Source organism: Macaca thibetana, chromosome 11 (assembly GCF_024542745.1).
Source record: "Macaca thibetana thibetana isolate TM-01 chromosome 11, ASM2454274v1, whole genome shotgun sequence".
Lineage (NCBI taxonomy): Eukaryota > Metazoa > Chordata > Mammalia > Primates > Cercopithecidae > Macaca > Macaca thibetana.
In genome coordinates this window covers 75,183,862-75,208,340 of record NC_065588.1, presented here as the reverse complement: position 1 = coordinate 75,208,340, position 24,479 = coordinate 75,183,862, and the positions used below count along the sequence as shown (strand labels likewise).

Genomic DNA, 24,479 nt, shown 5'->3' with positions numbered 1-24,479 from the left:
AAAACTTCATCCTCAGAACAAAGGATTCTCACCAAGTGAAAAGAAAAAAAAAAGATGGAGAAGGAAAAGAAAAAGAAAATAAAATATGATGCAACTTCTCAAGTAAACGTGAAAGAGCTAAGCAGAACAATAGGCAGACTATTCAGTGAATGTCTTACAAAGGGACAAACAACATAGACATCCACTTGTGATTCTCTCCTCAAAACTGAAGGAACAATAAATACTATATGAGAACAACTAATGTTTTATTTATTGTGGTTAGTGCAATTGAAATGATAAAGACTCACTTAAGTGCTTTGTTAATGTTTCAAGACACAGAGAGACTAGGCTAATTCTTACACAAAAAATTGGGGAATAATGTCTGGGAAAGACTAAGCTACACGGACAGGTTGATTCAGAGTGAATCTACTCAGGAGGAAATAAACACAGGGAATTTGACAAAAAGCAATACCAAGTAGAGGAAATGCTTAAGAAAAACCAGGCATGTGAAGGAGTTATAAAGTTTTGGGTCACTTTATGAGCAAAGGAAACATATAACTTTTTTTGTTCTGCCAACAACACACTATCATCAGAAAAAATGTTTCATAATTATTAAGTTGTGTCAGCTCTATTTTTTTTCTTTACCACATGCCTGGTACTCTGAACATAGTAGAAACTTAGGAAAATATTTGTTAAGTATGAGAATGAAGAAAAGCATGAGATTGCTTCTAATACCAGCTGAACTCAAAGAATTTGGATACTTAAAAGCAATTGCATATTGGGTTTAGAATCTTGCCTTACTTTTTGAAAAGTAATATTAGATTGGGCTATATTAAATCATCATTTTTATAGGCCAAAGAAACTAAAACATCAACAATTTTATATGGTTCATGTGTATACTTTTAAAATTTTGTTTGCCTTTTAAAATTTTAATGTGGCTTAAAATAAATAAATGCAGAGTATGTTTTATTTGAAAGGTTTTCTTTCCAGAAGATAGATTCTGCGGATGTGCAGTTGCTTCTAGAAAAACGAAAATGGAGTCCCAGTAAAACAGCAGAATTTCTGAATGGGCATCCATGCCAGTAAGCAGCATGTAAAACAACATCACAGGACCTAATGTCATAGGCTTTATGTCTTCAAGGATGGCTGCCTTGATGCATCAACTTGATTTTATCAAGAACATGAACAATGATTATTCTGAAAGGAAAACATCAAACTCATGGAAAATAAAAATGCAAGAATTTGAACATCACTGCCTTTTCTTGCAAGATATACTTTGCCCAAATGATTATGCAGCTCAGTCAATATTTGAGAACACCTGGTTGTTCTGATAAGGAATATATTTTCCCCATCATTATGTGTCCTTTCACAGATTGGGGTTCAGGATAATTTAGGCCTGACAGTTTCATATTCTGTTTTAAAAATAGAAAAACATAATACAGGCTTTAAGTAATTAGACATCAAGCCATCAGAAGGGATGAGTTGTGGGTAGATGCACAGGGATTTTATTAGCATACAGTAGCCATCTTGTTGCTGACAAAAAAATGCCAGAGAGCAAATGTAAAAATTTGTAGAGGAAACATATAGGGAATTTTCTCTGCAGTCATCATAGTACCATGAATTCTGAGGAAGATTCCTAAACACAGCTCTTAACGTAAACTAAATAAGGATACACTATTATATTTGCTTTTTTCCCATAAGTGCCCAACTGAATGGGCATTTGTGAGTTTTTACTCATTACACCCACATGACGACTGAAGCTCAGAAACCTTTCTTAATGCAATATGACAGCAAGAAGACTACCCAAAGCAATCACAGACCCTGAAGATCATCACTGCACCGCTTCTTTCTAGTGGTCCTGAATTCCAGTCTGTGCTCTGTATCTTGGAGTGGTATTTTTTAGGGGGTTTTCATGTTGTACTAGATGGTCCAATTCTGTAGGCTGACATCTTTCAAACATTTTTGGAAAACTTTTACACATGGTAAGAAATACATTTTACAGCACAATTTCATATACACAGTACAAATACACAAAGTTTCACATAGCAATACTAATCTTTGCTGCATTTGATGTAACTTATATAGTTTATTTTTTCTATTCTATTTTATTCAAAATGCCAATCACAAGCCACTAATTCGATTCCATGGCCATCCACTGTTTATGAAGCACTATTTTAAGTTATATCTTAATATAGCCTCATGCTACTGACAAAGTACAAGTCAAAGTACCTTCATATCTTATTGTAGAGATAATGTTTTGAGGACCCTTTTTACTTACTCTGTATAAAGGACAATATGTTGGAGAGCTTAGCCACTTTGCCTGGGGTCACACACAGCTGTCTGAGCATAACTGTTTCTAAAACTCTTGGATATTACAATCTTCCACAATGAATTTGAGGTAATTGTTACCTGCTATGCAGGGCACAGGTAAAGAAGGCACTGTTCCTTTTCTTTCTTTATAAGTGAATTTTCCTCACCATTAGGCTGACTTTGAGTTGGGGAAAGGGCAGTGTTTCGAAGAGGAAAATGACCTTGATGAGGAGCCTGGCCCTTAACTTGCTAGGGCCCCGATCTACATTCTGAGGCTGCAGAATAAAGGTTCCAGGAAATAATAGCTCTTTATGTAATAATACTCATTACAAAATGATCAGTCTTTTTTCAAACAGTAATTCACACAAAGCCAAATAAACTTGGCATAAAGATACTTATCCACAAAAAGAGTACAATTTTGTAAAATCTATAAATGTACAACTATCAATTTTATAAACAGCACTGAAAACTATAAGATTAGGAGAACTTGTTAACCTAAGAAAGAGTTCAAAGAAAGGGCAAGGCTGAATGTTTGAGTTTTTCTAATCATATTTGAAAATCAAAATTATTTCTCTAGAATTTTCTTGGATAAAAATGTCTAATATCTAATTTTAAATAGTGACACATCTTTAATTCTATTCTTCTTTTACAGAAAATTATTCCAAATCATGAATTCTTCCCTTCTCTTAATTACAAATCAATGCTTACTTTTATGTGTAAAATCCAAAGGAAACAAAATGAGTTATCCAGAGATCTACAATTTTAAAATCTCTGTATTAATTAACTGTAAGGTTTTTTTTTCATTTGCTATAGGCCAAAAGACATGATGCTTTATTACAAATTTTCTAAGAAAAAACTTAATATAAAATATAACAAACAATATAAAATATAAAGATTTGAGTTAGAAATAAGGAAGAGTTTCTACAATAGGTTATATGAATTTCTTCTTTAGAAGAACTCTATATATTATAAATTTGCCTAGAGTCAGGCAAGAACTACATAACTTCTCAGGGTTTCTTTTAATGTTATATTTTCCGTCAAATATTCATTTAATTTTGATGATTACTTAGGATATATATCCATGTGGAGTAAATGGAATAAAAATCAAAATGAAGAGTAAAAGTATCTCCTGATTTTCATGTCATTTGTATTCATAAATTGTTCGATAAGAATACAAATGCTGTTGTTTTGAAGTAAATATAGTAATATAATAAGCAAGATAACATTCGTGAAACTGCTGTGCCTTATAAGTAAAACAAAGATTCTCGTAAGGCCACGTTCACTTGTTTTATTTCAATACTTTATTCCTTCATGTATTTGTCAAAGCAGTACCATCCCTTGCCTTTGTATTTCTCTTTGACACAAGTGAGCTTGAGCTGCAGCATGCATACCATATTTCCCCCAATATTAGTTTCATACAGAAGTTGGATGGTTGCTTGAATAACCAGCACATGTGGCTGATACTTTGCATTTTCTTTCTTTATTACATTTTCAGAATCAATAGGAGATAAGCTCTTATACCAGCCATTGTTATCAATATCAAGGAGACACAAACACAAGATATGTGAACAAAATGAAATTCGAAATGTCAATAGGAGAGACACTGTTGTAGGAAAGTACTAGATAATTAAATTTAAGAAAGAACCTAAATTTTGGACTTCTCACAATACAGTGTGATATGGCAGACACAGATAAGAATTTGTACTTAAAAACACATGCAGATATCAATGCGCATTGTCTTTTCTATAATAGAACAAAGTAAATGTCTGGAAAGACAGTGTAAACCAGATAGTCGTGGTTTAAATGTCAATAGATTGCTTGAGTTATAGTTTTTAAAGTCAGAAAAAATTACAATAATAGGAGAACTATGGCAAAAATATTTAATATATTACTTATTTACCTAGATCACCATCAGAGATTATAAACTTTTTGAGGATAGAGTCCTGCCTTTTATTTGCTCCGGGCACAGCACCTGGTATATTGCAGAGTCTCAGAAACAAATGAACAATTAGTACCTATTAAGCCTTCTCACAGAGGCTGCTGGTGAAGGGCAGCATTCACAGGCACCTAAGACATTCAGGTGCACTAGCTCATGTTCAAATACCACCCACAATCCCTCAATTATGGTACAAAAACACAGAAACTTATTTTCTGAAATTCAGTTTCTTCTTCTTTCCTGTGAATGTTCTAAGCTCTTCTTCTATTATTTCTGCTTGTTCTATTTATGACTCAACAAGTCTGTCTATCCCCTTATCACGCTGATATAATCTGTTTCTTCCAGTAGCCATACAGAGTTTTACACAGAGAAGATGAAGATATCTTGGCACAGTGGGTATGTTTTTGGAGACATCATCTGGTCCTGATTTTAAATACAATCTATAAGAGAATGTCTACTGTAGCAGACATGGAAGGTTACCTTCCCAACACGTCCTAGCTTTTTCTTTGATGATGGAACTTCAGTCACAAGTAATAACTCATACTTGTCCTCTCAAATTTAGATAATACACTTCCCTTTTCAAAGGATGGTATAGGGATGGGCATTTGATGTAGCTCTGGAGGAAGACATTAGGGAAATCCACCGGTAGTTTTCTGGAAGATATTTTCTATCTTCTCCCCGGTCAGAAGAGAGAGCTTCTTGTAAAAAGAACCGCTTTCTCCTGCATGTTCTCTTTGCAGTGATTCTGCGTTCTCTGTTGCCATGGGAGGATATGTTGTTTGAGATGCTGCACAAAGTCTGGAAACATGGGGGACAGGCCTGGAGACTCCCAGAGAGGCTGACCCAGGGTTCTTATATCAATTATCTACTGAAAAAACATTGGTACTCTCTAGAGTTGGATTTAATAAATAGATATAATAAAGTGACATAACAAATATTAATAATATTTAAGTAAATTTTAGTAAGATGTTTTTAAATTTGCTATTGGGAATATCTTACTTTATACAAATCCTAATTTGATATCTTCATCCCAGTCTTTTTCCCTGAGGTCCAGCCTCCTATATTTTAACTGCCTAACTGACTTATCTTAGAAGTCTAAAGATGACCTCAAACCTAACATAAAAAGAAAATTTGTTTTCTCCTCCCCTACCCATTTCTGTTGGAGTCTTCCCCATCAGAGTAAATGGCTTCACCAAAGTGTTCAAGGAAAAACTCTAGGGTAATTATTTTCATGATTCGTTCTCTCTTATTTTCCATATTCAATCTATCAACAAGTCATGTAGGTTCTACTTTTAAAATATATCTCAAGTCTAGTAACTTCTCAGTAGTGTGCAGCCACAAGCCTAATCAAAATTACCAACTCTGGTAGCTGCCTCACCTGGAGTACTGCAATAACTTCCTATTGTTCTATCTGCCTGTACTCTTGACATCTAAATATTGTCTTCTGTACAGAAACTGAAATACATTTTTTATAATAGTCGATCATTTTATAGCATTTTCCTGTTTAAAACCCTCCAATGGCTGTTCATTACATTTGGCCGAAAATCAAAACTCCGTGCCATTTCTCACAAGGCTCTGCATGATTTGATTTCCATCTAAATCTATGACTTCATATCTCCAAGTATATTTCCTCATTCACTCTAAACCACCCTCTGTTGTTGTGTCTCGTTCTTTATGTCTGCAATGCTCTTCCAGGAACCATTATCAAGACTCTTCTTCATTGCCTTTGGGGTTTTACACAAAGTCGTTTTCTCAATGAGGCCATCTCTAAACAATCTATGTAAATTTCACCCCTATGTACAAGTTAAGTTCTTGCTTTCTTCTTGGCATTTATCATTAGTATACTTTACATTTTATATATATTTATTACATATATTTATTATTATATATATTTATTTATTATTTATATAATATTTGTTATATATAATATAAATCTTACTATATACCTTGCATTATATTGGATAAATAGATAATAAGATATATATCTATGTACCTTGATTTATTTATATAAAGATAACATAGTATATAATGTAGATGTATTTATCTTGTTTATTATCTATTTGTTTAATATCTCATTTATTGTCTGCTTCTCCAATATAATGTAAAAACCATGATGGCAGGAATTTGCCCTATTTTGCTCACTATTGTATCCCCCAGCACCAGGTATAATGCCTAATGCATTGTACATTTTGAAAAAATATTTGTTCAGTGAGTGAATGAATAAGTGACTGACTGAATGAGAGAGATGACAAGTTTGATTTCTTGACCACATAGAATCAACCTCACAAAAATAAATATTGATTGAATAAATAAATGGTTTGTAATGGAAAGCAGAATATCCCTCCACAGTTCCATTACCTTTTCACCCGGCGTGATAGCTTATGGGCTGGCTTTTGTTGAGGAGTTTTGCATCTACGTCCATGAGAGATACTGTCTATAGTATTCTTTTCTTGTATTGCCTTTGCCTGGTTTTGATATTCCTGTAATTCTGTCATCACAGAAGGAGTTAGGATGTATTCCCTCTGCTTCTATCTTCCGGAAGAGATCATAGAGAACTAGTAAAATCTCTTCTTTAAATGTTGAGTAAAATTCACTAGTGAGCCCATCCGAGCTTGGCATAGGTTGGCTTTTTAGGGTTTATTTTATATATCCCTAATGTAAAGTAAATAGCAAATAGTAACTATGTATGCAGAGTACTGTAGGCTCAAGTAAGGTTTTATATTCCAATAAAGAGAGGTAGCAGGGGAAGGTCATGTATAGCCTCATGGGTTCTTGAAAGGACCTTATGTCCTGCCTAGGATAAGGATAAAACTCTAAAACATAACAAGAGTTGAGTAAAAAAATAGTCTCATTGATTCAGCCTGAAACTTTATGTGTTTTTTTTCCCCCACATTTGGAAAAGATCTAACTAATGTTCTGGGCATAGCCTATGAGGTCGTTTAGCTAACACGTGACCTCATGAACCCACCAGCCTCAGAGAACTTCTCCTTTGTGAGAGATGTATCTTTTTGTCTAAAAAACACACACCATTTCAAATTAAAGTGTACTTGATGAATGCGTATTTCTTTTGGAGAGGACACAGACTCATTAAAAGAAATGTTCCGGCCGGGCGCGGTGGCTCAAGCCTGTAATCCCAGCACTTTGGGAGGCCGAGACGGGCGGGTCATGAGGTCAGGAGATCGAGACCATCCTGGCTAACACGGTGAAACCCCATCTCTACTAAAAAAATACACACAAAAAAAACTAGCCGGGCGAGGTGGCGGGCGCCTGTAGTCCCAGCTACTCGGGAGGCTGAGGCAGGAGAATGGCGTAAACCCGGGAGGCGGAGCTTGCAGTGAGCTGAGATCCGGCCACTGCACCCCAGCCTGGGCGACAGAGCGAGACTCCCTCTCAAAAAAAAAAAAGAAAAAAAAAAAAAAAAAAGAAATGTTCCTCATGCTTAGAAAGGCTGCCTCCTCATTTGTACTGATCATAATGACAACGCCTTCACAGTGGAGTTTGTCGAAGACTGCTTCCTGGTGCATAAACTCGTTCTAAAAGTTGCAAATACATAGCTGAATGTTTTGAACGATGGAAGCATTTCTGAAATCTAAGATGACCATAGTGAAGGACAATACTCATTTGGATATAAGCCCTTTATTTGATATGAGCCCTTTATTAAAATAAAGTTTTGGCCAGGCACCGTGGCTCACATCTGTAATCCCAGCACTTTGGGAGGCCGAGGCGGGCGGATCACGAGGTCAGATCGAGACCATCCTGGCTAACAGGGTGAAACCCTGTCTCTACTAAAAATAGAAAAAATTAGCCGAGTGTGGTGGCGGGCACCTGTAGTCCCAGCTACTCGGGAGGCTGAGGCAGGAGAACAGCGTGAACCTGGGAGGCGGAGCTTGCAGTGAGCCGAGATCAGGCCACTGCACTCCAGCCTGGGCAACAGAGCAAGGCTCTGTCTCAAAAAATAATAATAATAATAAAATAAAATAAAAAAGAAAGTTTTGTTATTTCATGGTCATGCTTCATAAAACTTTAATATTTTTCAGTTCTGCACTGTGACTATCTTTAATAAGAGATATCAGAAACATTGAGGCAATTTTTCACCTGTTTTCTGAGACTGACAATGTTGATGGCATTTTTGGAAAGGAGAAAGATATGTATCTAATCCTTCATGTATATGGAGAACAACTCATTACAGTCCAGAATTCTATTACAGAGAGACATACAAATAGATATATATCCTGTTTCACAAACTAAATTTCAGCATACATATCAAATAGATGATTTATATTCCAGAACAAAAATATGTAGTTTCAGGACATGAATGAAAAGGCTTTCTTAATGTGGAACAATATTTTTCCCCTGTCAGGAGAAATGTGAATTTCATTAAATATAAACAAGAATTGCTAACATTAGAAACCAAAAAATCTTTACTTTGGAGATATAATTGTTAATTAATAAATATATTTAATTTATAATTAAATTAAAGATAATTTTCAGTTAGTACAATATGTTAGCTAAAACACTGCAAAAATTGTAATCAGGAAAGAAATTGTTGTCACTGTTTCATAAAAAAAAACAAAAACAAACTACTGACTAATGAAAGAATTTTGGGGAAAACACAATAGATGTTTTTAAACTGTCATATGTTCTAAGGCATCAGAGATCTACAAACTAATGGTTTATCAGAGATATACAAAAAGAAATTGGAACAAATGTTACATAGCAATAAAATTCAACTTTATGATGAACACAGAGATTATTTTTATAAGGTCAGCTTTATGCACATAAATCATCTTCCTTATTCACCAGCGACATTTCTTTCAGTAGAAAAACACAAACTTAGATTTTCAGTTTGAATGTTCTTCTTAGGAGAAACTGGTGGGAAAATACTGGCCTGTGTGTCCATAACATAATGGAATATGATAAAACCAGATAAGTTTTGAATACTAGGTTACATAAAAAGCAGGCAAAGCTGCATATAATTTTTATAGTTATATATAATTTCTCTTTCCTTCTGTTTTTATTTTTCCCTTCTTCAAAGTGCTTTTCTACAGAAAAGGACAAAGTTGTTGGTAAATAAAAATAGATTAATGTACATTTTCCTAACTACAGTTTATTGGATGAATACTGTTTGAAATTACTTCTTTTGTTGATTTAAGTAGATTAAATAAAGGGAACATCTGGTATCCAAAATAAACTTGAAGCATACTGATCATAAACCAATTTATAAAGTCCTACTCAAGACACTAAATTATGAAATAGAATTTCCTTACATTTATACTCAGAAGTTAACCAGCAGTATATAAGAAGTCCCAACAGTTTTAGAATTAACAATTATAAAAGAACATAAAGAATGTGTTATCATGTCTTCTACTTGGAATGTGCCCATTAACATGAAGGGGGTTCATGAGCAATGGTGATCAGGGTGACAGTTCTGTCACCGGAGAGGTACTTTCTTGGATGCTATCAGATAGTGGTCATTTCTACTTCTATATAACACAAAAACAACCACTAACCCCAAATGATTAATCTGATTATTCTATGTATTCAGGTGCCATCTTGAAGGGGAGTCATTTTAGAAAGAATATATTCTTCTTTCTTAGATTCTCCCTTGCTTACAGTTAAATAACAAAATCATATAATAACTTATCACCTAGAAAATTGTGAGTGTTCATATTTCAGAAATTTAGGTTTATTATACTAAGTATAGTTTTAATACTTATCCATAAATATGTGAGAACTGGGAGGTAATACAGTAGAGTATTTCTTCATTTTTAAACAGAACTGTATTATGATTTTTCACAAAAGATAAATAGCTGCCTTTTAAAAAGAATTCAAGAAGAATTCAACATTCTCTTCTCAAAATATTGCATTATGTCATCTGTTGTTCTTTCCTACAGTTTCAGTAAGTTTCTTTTTGGTTCTTGATATACAGTGTGTCTTGTAATGGTATATATTCACTTTGAATCCACACTTGATGCTTCTTTCTTTATTCTCATTTTAGCATCTTGAATTTCTTTTCTTACAAGATTGTGTCACGAACTACAAATAACTGTGGTTTTGTTGCTCTTTCCACCTTTCTGTTAATTCTTTTTCTATTGTGGGACCTAAATTTGAACCCAAGTCTCTAATGAAGTAATCGTATCCAAGATTATTTTTGCTATGCTTCTATTTAAATACCTTAGAAGAATGTTTATTTTTAACATTAGCATATTGTCAACTTGTCAGCTATTGTGAACCAAAAATTCCATCTAATTTTCTGTGTATTTGATAGCAAATTGTAATTCATCTTCATGTGTTTCTTCCATGAATATAAATATTTAATATATTTTCCATTCAATTAAATTCTATTCTTCATTGTTTTCTAATTTGTAATTATCTAATTTATAATTTTTATTTGTAAATAGACAAATTAGATTTTTGTTGTTGAGTTGTAGGATTTCTTTGTATATTGTGGATATTAAATCATCATCATGACAACTAAAAGAACAATTTACAAGATCAAATGACCAAAAAGCAAGAGAAAAAAATCTCATAATGCTATATAAAATGCACGTTTTATTCACTTTTCTGTAGGAATATTATAATTCAGCCAATAGGTTAATAAATAAAACACTTTAGGGTATTTGTGCCATAAAAAAATAAATAAAATAGGCATACTCTAATGGTAAATATACCACTGTGTTGCTAGGATGCTCTGAATTTTTAATTTCTTGATAAATTGTCCAGGGAATAAAAATCCATCACAGGTATGTAAAGGCTGGAATTGTTTTGAGAATTTTTAAAATATAAGATGTAATAAAGGGATTTATACAAATTTCTTAATAATTGTCTTGATAATTTTTCTTGGTAGTTGGTCTGTCTCTAGACGCTATTAAGATTTGCCCTAGATAAAGGCATACTCAATACAATATATGTTGTCTGTATTTTGATGAAACCATGGTTGTAAATATTTAGGTCTGAAAACTATTATTCTCGGATTCATTTAATGAAAAGGATAGTATCATTAATGGAATGTTGCTAAGGACCAAACTTGTTACTGGCACATCTTAATGTATCAAATTTTTAAAATTTTAATGATGCCAGAGAGGTGCCCTTTCAACAGCTAGTTAAGTTCCCTAAGATATAGAAACTTTACACTGCCTTGATTCTTTACTTTTGCAGTTATCTAAACTCTTACACTGCTATTCTTCTTAGCAATAACTTCAAATGCGAAATTTTTATGTTCCTTAAGATTATCCTTCTAGTTCTCGAACCATCATCAGAAGTAACCTATTGCATTTCAACATATATATTCAGACATTTATATGTGTACACATGTAAATGAGTATCCTGTTCTAATATCTTGGAATAGTGTGAAAAATGTGTAAACAATTTAGTGGCTAAAACTTTATACCATCTTTGTGCCAAGTACACATAGTAAATGTTGAATGGTTAAGCTAGAGATCCTGGAGGAGGTTGTTTGGATAATTGGAATAAGTTATTGCCAGATAGTTTATGATCATTGACAACTTAATACAGAAAATGCATTCCGATGTGTTGAAATGGGACACTTAATCACTGGAAAATGTAATTAAGAAAAATCTCATGACAACAAAAGATGCAGTTGAGGCCTGGGCTGTGAGGTATTTGATTCCATAATGGCCACATTGGAGCAACTCTAGTGTTACTTATGTCTGGCTATGTGGATTAAATTTCTTAGGCAATTCATCTTATCTAATATGTTAATTTATGAATTTATTTGTTCCTCCCACTTAAGATGATGGAAAATCTTAAAAGAGTTAAAATAAGTGGATTATATTAATTTCAGTGCAATGTTGAAAACAGTAAGAATCAAGAAGGCTAAAATGAAGTGTAGGATTACTGACTGAAAAAAAAACTTGGAGGAAGAAAATTTAGACAAAAATAGGATTAAAGTTAGTGAATAAACAAGATTTTGGTGGGTCTTATTATTTATATATTTGTTCCTTGTTAATAGTCTACCTCTCTACTAGAAGGTAGTCTCCATGAGGACAGGGGCCTGGACAAGAGGATCTGAAGAATAACTGACATTGTAGATGCTTAATAAAATCATGGAATAAACAAAGGTATGGACTCAGGCTGCATGATGGATAAGATTTGTTGGATCAGGGAAGTGTAGGAGACAAAAATAGATTGATTGGAAACTTAAGTATAGGAAATATTATCAAGCAAGTTTATATGTGAGTACAACTGATGACATAGCATCAGTTATAAATTTTGAGCTATCACTTCTACGGTTTGGAGTAACAAAACCATTTGGAAAATTCACACAAGGCTGCGAGACTATACCATCATCCTCTTCTTAAGCCCAGGTTTTTATAGTAACTTTCAGAAGGTGTCAAATACAGATTCAGGTAACTCAACACAGGCATTGACCATTCCTGTCTTAAGACACTTCTTTGAATGTTGCCAAAACTCATCCTTTGCTCTTGTTTCTTGAAAATGGAATGAAATGAGGGGTGCTTGATACTGAAAAATTCCTCTAAACACCTTTCTTCAATAAAAGATGAACCATTCTTTTTTCCCAGTCTTATTCACCTATCTCTCCAGTAGAATTTCTAGAGTTAAAAGGGATTTTAGAAACTTACATGATGACCTTCTGTACTTCAAACTAACTAGTAATGGAGATTCAGACTTTTATTTCACTGAAAATTACAGTTGATGAAGAATTATGGGCAATTTTTCCAGGATGCCTTTCTAACATCTTGCTTCTTAAACCATAGATTAGCCTAGTAGTGAGATATATATTGCAGGTCTTCAATTTGAATGTATTAGTTTTTCTTCACTTTGAATGGATAATTTTTATCATGAGCAAATAGTTCTATTTTTTTTTCCATCTCTAAAAATTGTTTTTAAGGTTAAGTGGAAGTGATAGGTGCTCTACTTAGGACTGCTAAGACATCCTTAAAATCAAAAGAATAGAGGAACAAGACAGATACCTCCTTTTTTTGCACCTTCTTCTCTGGGTTATCCACACTCCTAGCCCTCCATCCCTAGGCATGGATGCCACCTGTTCCCTTCAAGTATCCAAATTTAAGAAACAGAAAATAAAGGAGAAATGGTAAAATACAAAATACTAAAATTCAAATATAACAAAATATTCTTTGTGTCATAATGTCTGGGCTAAAAGTAACAAAAATTACATAGTGTTGACTACATAGTAGGTATTCAATAAATAAATTCATAAATTAAATGAACAGCTGTGCACACAAAGGCAGCAAATTGGTAAATTTGGTTCACTTGATGCTGAATTTTTTGAAAGAAACGAAGGGTAGAATTCCTTAGAAAGTGGAGCTCAATAAAACCTTGAGTAAGGAGTTAATCCACTCAGAAAAAGCTGTTGGTGGAAGGCTGTCCCTTCACTCCATTAGTTGGCACCCACTGAGTCCCTTAGCTGTCCCTTCACTCCATTAGTTGGCACCCACTGAGTCTCTTAGCTATCCCTTCACTCCATTAATTGGCACCCACTGAGTTAGCATGCATGCTCACTATCTCTCCTTACCATTTCCTCTACACAGCTGCTTTCTAAATGGATGTGTAACAGCATAGTTATCTATTCATTTTAAAAGAATTAAGGCCAGTCATGGTGGCTCACGCCTGTAATCTCAGAACTTTGGGAGGTCGAGGCAGTGGATCACCTGAGGTCAGGAGTTTTTGACCAGCCTGGCCAACATGGAGAAACTCCATCTCTACTAAAAGTACAAAATTAGCTGGGCGTGGTGGCTCACGCCTGTAATCCCAGCTACTCAGGAGGCTGAGGCAGGAGAATCATTTGAACCCAGGAGGTGGAGGTTGCAGTGAGCCAGGATCACACCACTGCACTCTAGCCTGGGCAACATGAGCAAAACTCTGTCTCAAAAGGAAAAGAAAAATTGAATACACCTGTTCTTCTGGATTATAAACATACCATTTATGAGCAAATTTTCTATTTAATAGCTAGTTCAATGCTGTTGGCCACTCATACTTGAGATCCTTTTGCCTTTCATTCTCTAAATCTACCCAGCATCTCTCCCCTCCATCTCCCTCTCCCCTGCTCAGAGGAATACTGCTCATGCTATCATCCCACTTTCTCTGTGTTTTAGAAAAGTATCCTACCTTCTTTTAATTTCTCATTTATTTATAAGCAAATTTATTTTCCTTTAGCATTGATATTCAAAGTAAATATATAATTTAATATTTTTGGTTTAATGGGTTTAATTTTGAGGATCATATAGTATTGTTTTCAATGATTCTTCCCTTCAGTTCCTAGTTTTATAACTTTTGTAATTTTACTAAAATGTTGTGGATTTCATAAAATTGAATCTGGGTATGAAACATCATTTATAGCATTCTTTATATTTGAAAATGTTTTGAGTCCCAAATATTTAACTTCTAAATGAAACATTTGAAACACAACCCAATTAAAGTAGTGCCTGTCCATAATCTAAAAACAATCTTTAAAACTAGATGAAAACAAAAGAATTTTTGATATATAAAATGATTCTTATGAACGCAGAAACAATTTAAACTATTCCGGTCTTTTCAGGACATATTTAGTTTACAAAGTAAGTTAACCTAGAAACTTAAGATTTTGACCATTTTCACTTTTTAGCCCTTGTCTCCATGGAGTTGGCTGTGTAGGAGGCAAAAATTAATTTTATGGGTCAAACATTCTCTGTAGTCTTTCTACTAGAACTAATGTAGATTTTTGCTGTCTTTCAGTGCCTGAGGTAATCATGACATTCTGTCTTTTCATGGTTCAGAAGACAGTTCTTTGTCCCCTAACTCTCGTTTGAGTGTATACTTACTTTAGAGTTTGGTATATTAAATTGGCAAACATGTCGTACTTGTCGTACTGAGAAAATATTCTTATTAAGATTAGATAATATGGAAATATTCATTTATGAAAAAATGGAAAAATCTCAGCCCAAAGAATTCAATTTAGTCATATTAATAAAGCATCTTCTGAAAGTAAGACACTCAAGTAATTCATTTAAATGGAAACCATAACAAAAAGATGGGTTGAAATTCTTTAAAAAGTGGTGTTTATTATATACTTTAATATGTAAAGTATATAACAACAAAAAGATATGTTGAAATTCTTTAAAAAGTGGTGTTTATTATATACTTAAATATATACAAAATATTGAATATAGACTTGTTATTTACAAAGCTTTGTAAAACTAAAGATTCAAATATGAAAATATGAATGAATTATACAAATTATAAATGTAATACCTTTTACCATTATAAATATTATTCATTATTTGGCAACTTGGAAAATGCTTTTAAATAACAGACATCCATATCCTTAATTAACACTAAATATTAAAAATTTTAATTTAAAATATTTAAGACTGATATTAAAGGCAAAATAAACAACCTAGAATGCTTTGTGCAGCAAGTAATGAAAACATGTAGAAAAATTTAAAATCCAAATTTAACTTGATTTTGGTGTTTTTATTTTTATTATCAGTTATACATCTAGTTTTACAATGCTTTTCTATCAGTTGTTTCCTTGCCCTCATTTTGTAGAGCAGTGGTTATTACACGTTGGAGTACATTATAATCACCTAATATGTATATTTTAAATGCTGGTCCTAGGGCCTACTCTCAAAGATTCTGACTTAAGTCTGGCATGGGACCCAGAACATATATTTTTGTAGGTTGGTTTTAGACCACATTTTGAGATGTTTCTCAAAATAGTTGTAGGACAGAAGATGAAAATGTTCCTAAAAGACATTAATGTAGAAGAGAACAAAATGGAAATATTTTCAGATCTGTATGGTAAGAATCATACTGCAAGGGTATTAGGCACCTGCCCTTCATTGTAAAATGATTAAAATATCCAATGTAAATTAGTACTGTGGCAATTATTTCCTAGAAAACTAAAGTACTATAAATACTGGGTATATGCATTTCCAGAACCACTTTGTTTAAGAAGAAATCCATGTAAAGAAATAGTGATAACTTGAAAAAAATGTTTCCACAATAACAACTGTGATCCTACTCTGTGCTATCTTACTGTAAGAGATAGGAGAAAGTTCTAGTACTGAAATAATTTATTCCTAAAAGGTGAAGAACATTATGATTCAGTATAGTATAAGCCTATAGATACATCTATTTAATAAGTAGGTTAGTTTAATAGGAATATATAGTCGGTATGTTTCTATGTATTTTTGTATTGGTGATCCACTGTAGCAAACTTCCTCAGGAAAAAGAAAAAGTCTAAGATATAAGTAGTAAAATAGAGTCTTAGAGCTTCACACTGTAGCATTATTTCTCCTGTATACAGTGGAAGTAATGTGAAAGGTTATTCTGTAGAAATCCAAACTTCAGTAGCATGGGACTCCAAATAAAGATCATGAGATAATCTAATCACCTCACATTTACTTCATAGAATTGTGTGTATGTCTAATAAAAGTGTGTCAGAAATGACTTAGACCAAAGGAGTAATTTCATTGGTTAATGAAGAGTCTAAGAATGATAATTGAATTTGACGGAATTCATTAGTGAAGACATTCAGACAGATACTTTACAACCCCAATTATATACTCTAACATATGTAATAGTCACAGTGTGATATATGTACTTCACTGTTGAATTAGCCATATAGGAAAGAATGAGAGACAGCATGGTACAAAGAAACATCAGTCTGAGACAAATTCTGCTCTCCCCTCTTGCCCCTCACCCAAGACTCGTGCTAAAATATCATCTCTGCAGCAGGTCGCAAAAGCACAGAGGCAGATGCCATGGCATATTCTTTTAGAATGCAAGGCTGCTCAAGATCATCTACAGATAATGAACCATGACAGCTTTGGATTTGATAGAGTAAAAAATGACAGTGGGAGAAAGCAAACATGTTATCCAAGGAGCCAGTGTGCCACCAGCGAAACTAGCATTTCAAAAACATTAATAATAGTAATAATTTCAGAAGATGTGACAAATACTAATTTCCCCTTAATATCACAAAAACTTTTAAAGAGATACAGTTCTTCAATCTTCAACACAAGTACTACCCCCCTGCCCCACCGCCACATATAAAAAGATACGGATGGATAACGGAGGTTGGTCATCAACAAAATGTGTCAGAAATTTCTTTTTTCCAAATACCTTAATCAGATGGTTTCAGTGCAATTTCCAGGAATGAGGGAGTAGACAAATGAGCAGTCTTCCAATCTGAGTCCAGGCGTTTGTTCAAGCTCTTGCTAGTTCTTGCTAGCTCTTGCTAGTTGTCCTGTTTTCCCTTGAGAGAGAGAGAATAATAGAAGGAATCTGTGAAAATGCTAGCCTGCAACTCTGCACATTGACTGACTGGGTATAGTAGACTTCTGCTTATGCAGCCCATTCATTACTCACGTCCTGCTCTAGCTTCCTCAATTCCTGGTTGTGCTGGGTGCTCCAGGCTAAGAACCAATAGTTATGAATCATGCTGACATTTAAAAAAAACTAGAAGAATAAACATTTCAAAAGAGCAACTTTTTCATATTATTCTGACATCTCCTGCTCAATGGCATTGGTCTATAGAGGAGAAATAGCCTGTGCTGCCACAGAAGGCACCCAGTGGAATTACCAACAGCAGGGAATTATCTAAGCAATTCACACTTTGTTTTGCTAACAAGACTCCATGTTAGGATACTGGAGTGCTATCCTTTTCTGGCAATGTTCCCCTACCTTTTCAGAATTATTGAAAAGCTAACTGAGTCTATTTTGATTTGTGAATCTCTTTGTGAGCAACAGCAGCTGCAGCAGTGCTAATAAAAAGGAAAGACATTGCTATTTACCTAGGAAGAACTTTGAAATACTGCACATACAAAAGCATTTGAGTGGTAGGGAAGCTCAATCAAATACTTTAATATTCCCTTCCTTCCTCAATTTCTTTGCCCTTTTGGGCTCCCTTCCTCTCTCCTTTCTTTTACATTTTTTTCTCTTCTTTTTTCCCCATTCTTCCTTTTTAAAAATTTTTTTTGTTCTCTTTAATGCACTCCCTATTGCATTTATCTACTTTTTTTATATAAAACTGCAAAAAAATTTGCCCCATATTTCTACTGTCTTATATTTGATGGTTGAAAGTAATAATTTTAGAATATGGAATCTCAAAAACACTGAGTTATAAAGCAGCATAATTCTTTCACAGATATAAAAACATAGGTAGACAGAATTCACATTATCAGCTGAATCCTGTAGACCAATTAAGAATTGAGGCTTTGCATAGTAGAACATATATTAAAATCATATTGTATACCACTAGTTTATAAAATATGTCATTTGTCCATTGAAATAAATAAATTTAAAAAAAATTTAGGTTTTGTCGATTCCAGTGACTCCAATACAAATCACATCATTCTGCTGTCTTTACAGTTCAGTTTTCAACTCTCCAGAGGAAGCTGACATGGCAACACTCTGTTATATGAAGATTTGAATTTTCCTACTACAAGATAAATGAATACATAATCCCCTACAGCTTTTATTATATTCTGAATAGAATTTTATATTTCCTCTGCAGTTATTAAACCATTCTCTTTGCCAACCAGTGGATTGGAATCATTCTGGCATAAATCCATATAGAAAAACAAGGGAATTTACAGGGTTTGGGAAAACTTAAGTCCTTAGTTTAAAGGAACAGATTCTTCACAAGAGAGTTTTATTCCCTGAGTGGCTTCTGAGCAACATTTTGCCCGGCTGATACAGACAAGAAATAGTTGACTCCAGTTCAGGCTGCTTTTAATACTTCTTTACTACCTGTGATTTGTTTAATGAATATTAATCATCTATTTAAAACTTTTTTTTTTCTTTTTGGCCAGGTCGTGGGGATAAAAAAGAGAAAAGACAAGTTCCTGCCTCTAAAAAAGTTGAGGTGACACATATGGAAATAAAATATTTTTATAAATTGGTAAGTGTCATGGTGTAAATTTGAGATATGCTAGTCAGTGAGGAAAGATCCTTCCCATCCTCAAAAATAATTCTAATTTCTCACTCTAAAAACACAGAAAACATCACCAACACTGTGTGTTTGCCTTCTATGTGTATGTCCTTTAGAATACCGAGCATGAGGTGATTAAACAATAATGCCCTGAGCTATTGGTATCTGGGATTATTTAATGGTTTTACCCATTTGAGATTTTTCATAATTAAATTTTTTTAAACAATGATTCCAAGCATAAAGTGGCTTCCCCTCAACTCTCTGAAAGTGTTTGAAACCTTTCTCCCATGGCTACAAGTTCCAGAAAGTATCTTATTCCTCAGAGGGAATGGCCACCAGAATCAGATTCCACGTTAGAGAAAATGCATGAGTTAGTAATACATACCCATTCTAGAAGCCAAATAGCAAAGATTAAAAACCATCTGTCATTGGGACTATGAGCTTACAAGCAAGCACAGCAGCCTTCCAACAGAGTCTGGGGCAAGAGCCCCATAGATTAAAAAAACACAGATTAAATAACACAGATTCAACTAGAATCATTTTCTCAGTCCCATGGTTTAAAGGATATTACCAGCTCCCACAAGAACCCACTTTGCCAAGTGTTGCATAAAAGTACACGTTGTAAATTGAAGACACTTTTGATGAAATTTATTCTTTAATTCTCTCAGGAACAATTTTCTAAATGCCTACTCTATGCCAGGCAGGGTGCAAAGCAGTGAAAGTACACTGGCCAAGGAAAGAAACAACTGCCTCCTCTCACCTCATCCCACAGAACTTGCAATCTGAGGAGGGGTATTTGATAAATACACAGAGTATAACATAAGTGTTTACATAATTTAAATAGTAATAAGTTCCCAAAGGACAGGTAAAGACTCTTGAAGAGTGAAAACAGGGGAACCTCATGGAGACTTGGCTTCCATGCAGAAATCACACTTAGGTATTAAAAAGTGAGCAGGAGTTAGTTGGGTTTGGGGGTGGGGTGGGATGAGGGAGGTGGGGACTGAGCCCAACATGGGAACGATATGTGTGAGAAGACCTAAGGCAGGAAGGAACTTTATATGTTTGACAGATTTAAAAAAATAAAAAGTTACTATGGCTTGAATATAGTGAGTTTAGAGAAACACGGAGGATGACGAAGCTGGAGGCGGGCATGGGTCAGTTTGTGCTGAGGGGTCTATGTGAGGGGGGTCATGAGAAGCCTCTGGAGGATCTAATTTCTTTAGTCACTCTTTGAAGAATGGATTGAGGTGGAGGCAGGAATGAAGAGGGGTAGGAGATAAGATTTATCATGATTAAAAAAAAATTCTTGTACCTATTCTCAGGAGTAACTATTATATTGGTTTAAAAAATAATTTTTGGAAGACCTGATATTTAGTAGATTGATCTGTTTTCTTAATTTATAAGTAACGCTATATTTTTCTTCATAGTACTGATCATTATCTAACATAGCTATGCACCAAATAATAAAATTTCAGTTAATGATGATGGTCTCATAAGCTTATCATACCATATTTTTACTGTACTATGTTTCAATACACCAACACCATTATGTTACAATTGTCTACAGTATTCAGTGCAGTAACATGTTGTACTGGTTTGGAACTTAGGAGCAATAGGCTATACCATCTAACTGACATGTGTAGTTAGCCTATATCATCTAGGTTTGTGTAAATACACTCTATGATGTTCAACCAATGACAAAATGCCTAATGATGCATTTCTCAGAACAAGTCCCTGTCATTAAGTAAGACATGACTGCACATGCTTTTTCTCTCTACTATAGTTGCTTTGAAAATCTACAAGAATTAATTTTTTTTCAGTTTGGTTTTTGCTGCATGTCTAGGATGTAGAACATCACTTGGCATAGAACAGTAGTAGCTCAGTAAATACATCTTGAATGAGTAAACAAATGTATTGTTTTGAAAATTGTCTCCAAGATATTAGGAATTATTTAGTGCTAATGTTCTTGTAAAGTTACTTTTATACAAGGTCAACTTGCATAGTAAGTTGGAGCATATGAGATAAATAAAATATGTTCCTGGTTATTGGTCATTGAAAACATTCTTTAGGTTGATTCCATACATTGGCTATGAATGCTGCAAATGTAGGGGAATGGAGATACCCCTTCGACATATCGTTTTCATTTTCTTTGGATATATACCCAGTAATGGGATTGCTGGATCATAAGGTAGTTTTATTTCTAATTTTTTGAGAAGCCTCCATAGAATGGTGGTTATCAGGGCCTGGGGTGGTTGGAGGTTGGGCTGGGGAGATGTTGGCCAAAGGACACAAAATTTCAGTTACAAGGAATAAGTACAGGAGATCTACTGTACAACATGGTGACTGTAGTTAGTAAAATGAGGTAGTCATAAAAATACTAAGAGAGGATGTAAAGTGTTCTTACCACAAAAATGGTAATTACATGAGGTAATGCATATGTTAATTAGCTAGTGTTAGTCATTTCACAATGTACACAGACTTCAAACATCATGTTGTGTATGTAAATACATACAATTTTTCCTGTGAATTAAAAAATAAAGTTAAAAGAAACAGTCGTTAGAATTGTTGTAGCTTATTAAAAAGGTGTAAATAAAACCTGATTGGGCAAAGCAAATTGATGAAAAATAGAAGGTAAAGAGGCTAATGGGAAAGCAAAATACATTTATCCTAACTAACATATTTCTCTGAGACCTTAAGTTCGATTATCGTAGAGTAAGATTCAATTATTTTAAGCACATTCTCTTGATGTTAACATAAAATTCTGAATCCTTTAGTTATTATCAATTTAGAGATAAATGCAGATAGTGGACTATCTGGCACCCTTTATTTCTTAGGGAGACTAGTGGGAATATAACTTAAGCCAAATGTATGTATTTTACACTTACCAATATTATATTGTTATGGCATAGAAATAAGTTCATAAAAATTCAAAAGTGAAAGAAAAAAATCGAATGAGTTAGGAATATTAATAGATTTTTCACAGTGAAGTGTTTCTTAATTTATCAATTATTTTCTCCTAATGAACATATGTGCCATAAATTTCACTGGATTCGATATAAATTGGTTTAATATACCAACTTAAATAATTTAGAGAAATGTGCCTCATATATATATGTTTCTGCTAAGAAAAGCTGCCAAGTTATTTGCTTATTGCAACCTTAATTTTAACTTACGTGTGTTCATTTTTTCCCATACTATAATTTTTAAAAGTCTAATCTGAATATTATTTTAATATGGAAAATTAACTTTATCGTAGTCAATGTAGGTTAAAAGATTCAGTGAACCTTGGCAAAGAAAATATAAATGATTAGTTTATGATGCATTACCTTAGGTTTTTGACCTTATGTGTAAGCAAATCACAGATGGTATACCAGTTAATTACCTGAGACATGAATATTTAAGGAATAATTACACTGAAATGTTCTTTGTGGCAAGATATCTTACATGATATTTACATAAGAAGAATCTCGGTTTAAAAGGGCAAAGGCAGCAAATGGGGGAGAAAATATAAGAGCGAGGCTTTCACCTACACCATTCAAGTGTTTGTTCTTAGTTTAAGAAATAATTTACAATTAAATAATTACAAGTTGTATTAAAAACAGAATGTAAAACAGACATTAAGATTATGCATTTCTTCATTTAATTACCCATTAATAGGAACTTTAATTCCTAGAAGTCTGCAAATCTCCTGAAATATTTTTTAAATTTATATATGTTTACACATTTTCACCAGACTCTTAAAAGGGGTCAATGATTCCCTTCCTTGAAAACAGTGTTCAGAAGTTGAATTTACTGGCCCAAAGTCTCACAGCTTATTAGCAGCATAGGTGAAGTATTATTCATATCTATTGATTCTCAGTCTAGTCAGTGAAAAGTGCCCTTTTCATTATACATTGCCTCTGCTATAATATATAGTCCAAGTCAAGCCATCGTAAGACTTTATTTGCCTCCTGAATCATAAAGTTAAAATAGCACAAAATACTTAGAAAAATGTTTCAGCTTTATTATTAAAAGTAAAATTTGTTTGTTTTTTTATCAAAAATGTTGGGAAAAACTGTTTACCATATTATTCAATGTGAAATGAAAGACACAAGAAACTTTATATAATTTTTCTTTGTGAATTGTTCAGAAAAGTGAATTTGAAAAGCTTAGCTCTCTTGTCTGATTTAATCCATGGAAAAATGCATCTACTCTCATTTTTTTTTATTATTTCTAAAATCTCAACACAGACTATGCTGTGAATTTTAACAACCTGTTTTTGTTCAACTGAATTGCCTTCGCTTTCTCTAGTCCTTAGTGAGAAAAGATGAATGTATTTCTTTTATCTTTTGTAAATTTATTTTTCAAATTTGATTTCAAAATTGTTCAAAAGAAGTTTGGACACCTTTATAAGATAAATTTGGTTAAGAAATGAATCTAGTCTAGAGATTTGCTAAAAGTAGTCATCATGACAGAAAATTTTTAACACACATGATCTATTGAACAGTGAAGAATGTATATTGGTTACTAGATGATGAATAGCAGCAATAATAGAAACAGGTGACCACTGTGGGAATTTAGGCAAACTCTGGTCTGAAGTGCAGGAAAAATCTTTGGGAGAATAAATTTGGGAAAAGCAAAAAAGCACGAAAAATCTCTCTCCCTCACTATAGACATACGTGTACACACACACACACACACACACTCACACTTTAGGAAACTAAAGTCAGAGTAACTGTCAGTCACAAGCCTCCATTTAACAATAATTCTTGGATTATTGAACAAGCCAAGAAATTAAATAATTGAACAAGCCAAGAAATTAAAAGTTTACTCTGCACAGGATTCAGTTGCTCCAAGCACAGCAGACTTTCTGACATGTGTGACTGGAGAGGGGAGCTAAAAAGAGCAATACTTTGCAGGCAAGTTTTAGAAATCTAGAAAAAGGAGACTTTAGAACCAGAAGAACATTGACATGTTCTTAGAATATTTTTAGTTTCTTGTTTCAAAAGGTGTCTTTTAATAAGTTTTTCTATGAAGCATAATTAATAATATTTATGCTATTTAATATATTTAAACTTTTAAATAGTTTGAAACATTTATATTATTATATATAATTATTATCATTTTACTACAAAGTCCATTTAAGAAACAATGAATGGAATCTTATATGAAAATAATCTTTTGAGTGATATTTACAGTAAATGAGTAGATTAATCTTTTAAAAATTGTCAATTTCAAAAAAAAAATTAATTGATTTATTAAAAGTCATTAGTTCTTGGTTGTCATTGGCTTCTTTTTTCAGACAGTTTTGAGTTCAAATCTAGGCTCTAGCACCTCCTAGTTATAATTCTTTTTCTT

At 33.4% G+C, this 24,479-nt stretch overlaps 1 protein-coding gene and 1 long non-coding RNA gene across 6 annotated transcripts in view; one reads left to right on the top strand and one right to left on the bottom strand.

Annotated features, from left to right (window-relative positions):
- LOC126931274 (uncharacterized) overlaps window positions 1-24,479 on the top strand; it is a 634,186-nt gene that overhangs the window by 431,058 nt on the left and 178,649 nt on the right. The window lies entirely within an intron of this gene.
- Window positions 1-24,479, bottom strand: part of SYT1 (synaptotagmin 1) — a 596,758-nt gene that overhangs the window by 466,029 nt on the left and 106,250 nt on the right. For all 5 annotated transcript variants that reach the window (XM_050749297.1, XM_050749299.1, XM_050749300.1 and 2 more), the window contains exon 2: window positions 17,333-17,465. The gene's annotated coding sequence lies outside the window, so the exon portion shown is untranslated. The remainder of the gene's footprint in view (window positions 1-17,332; window positions 17,466-24,479) is intronic.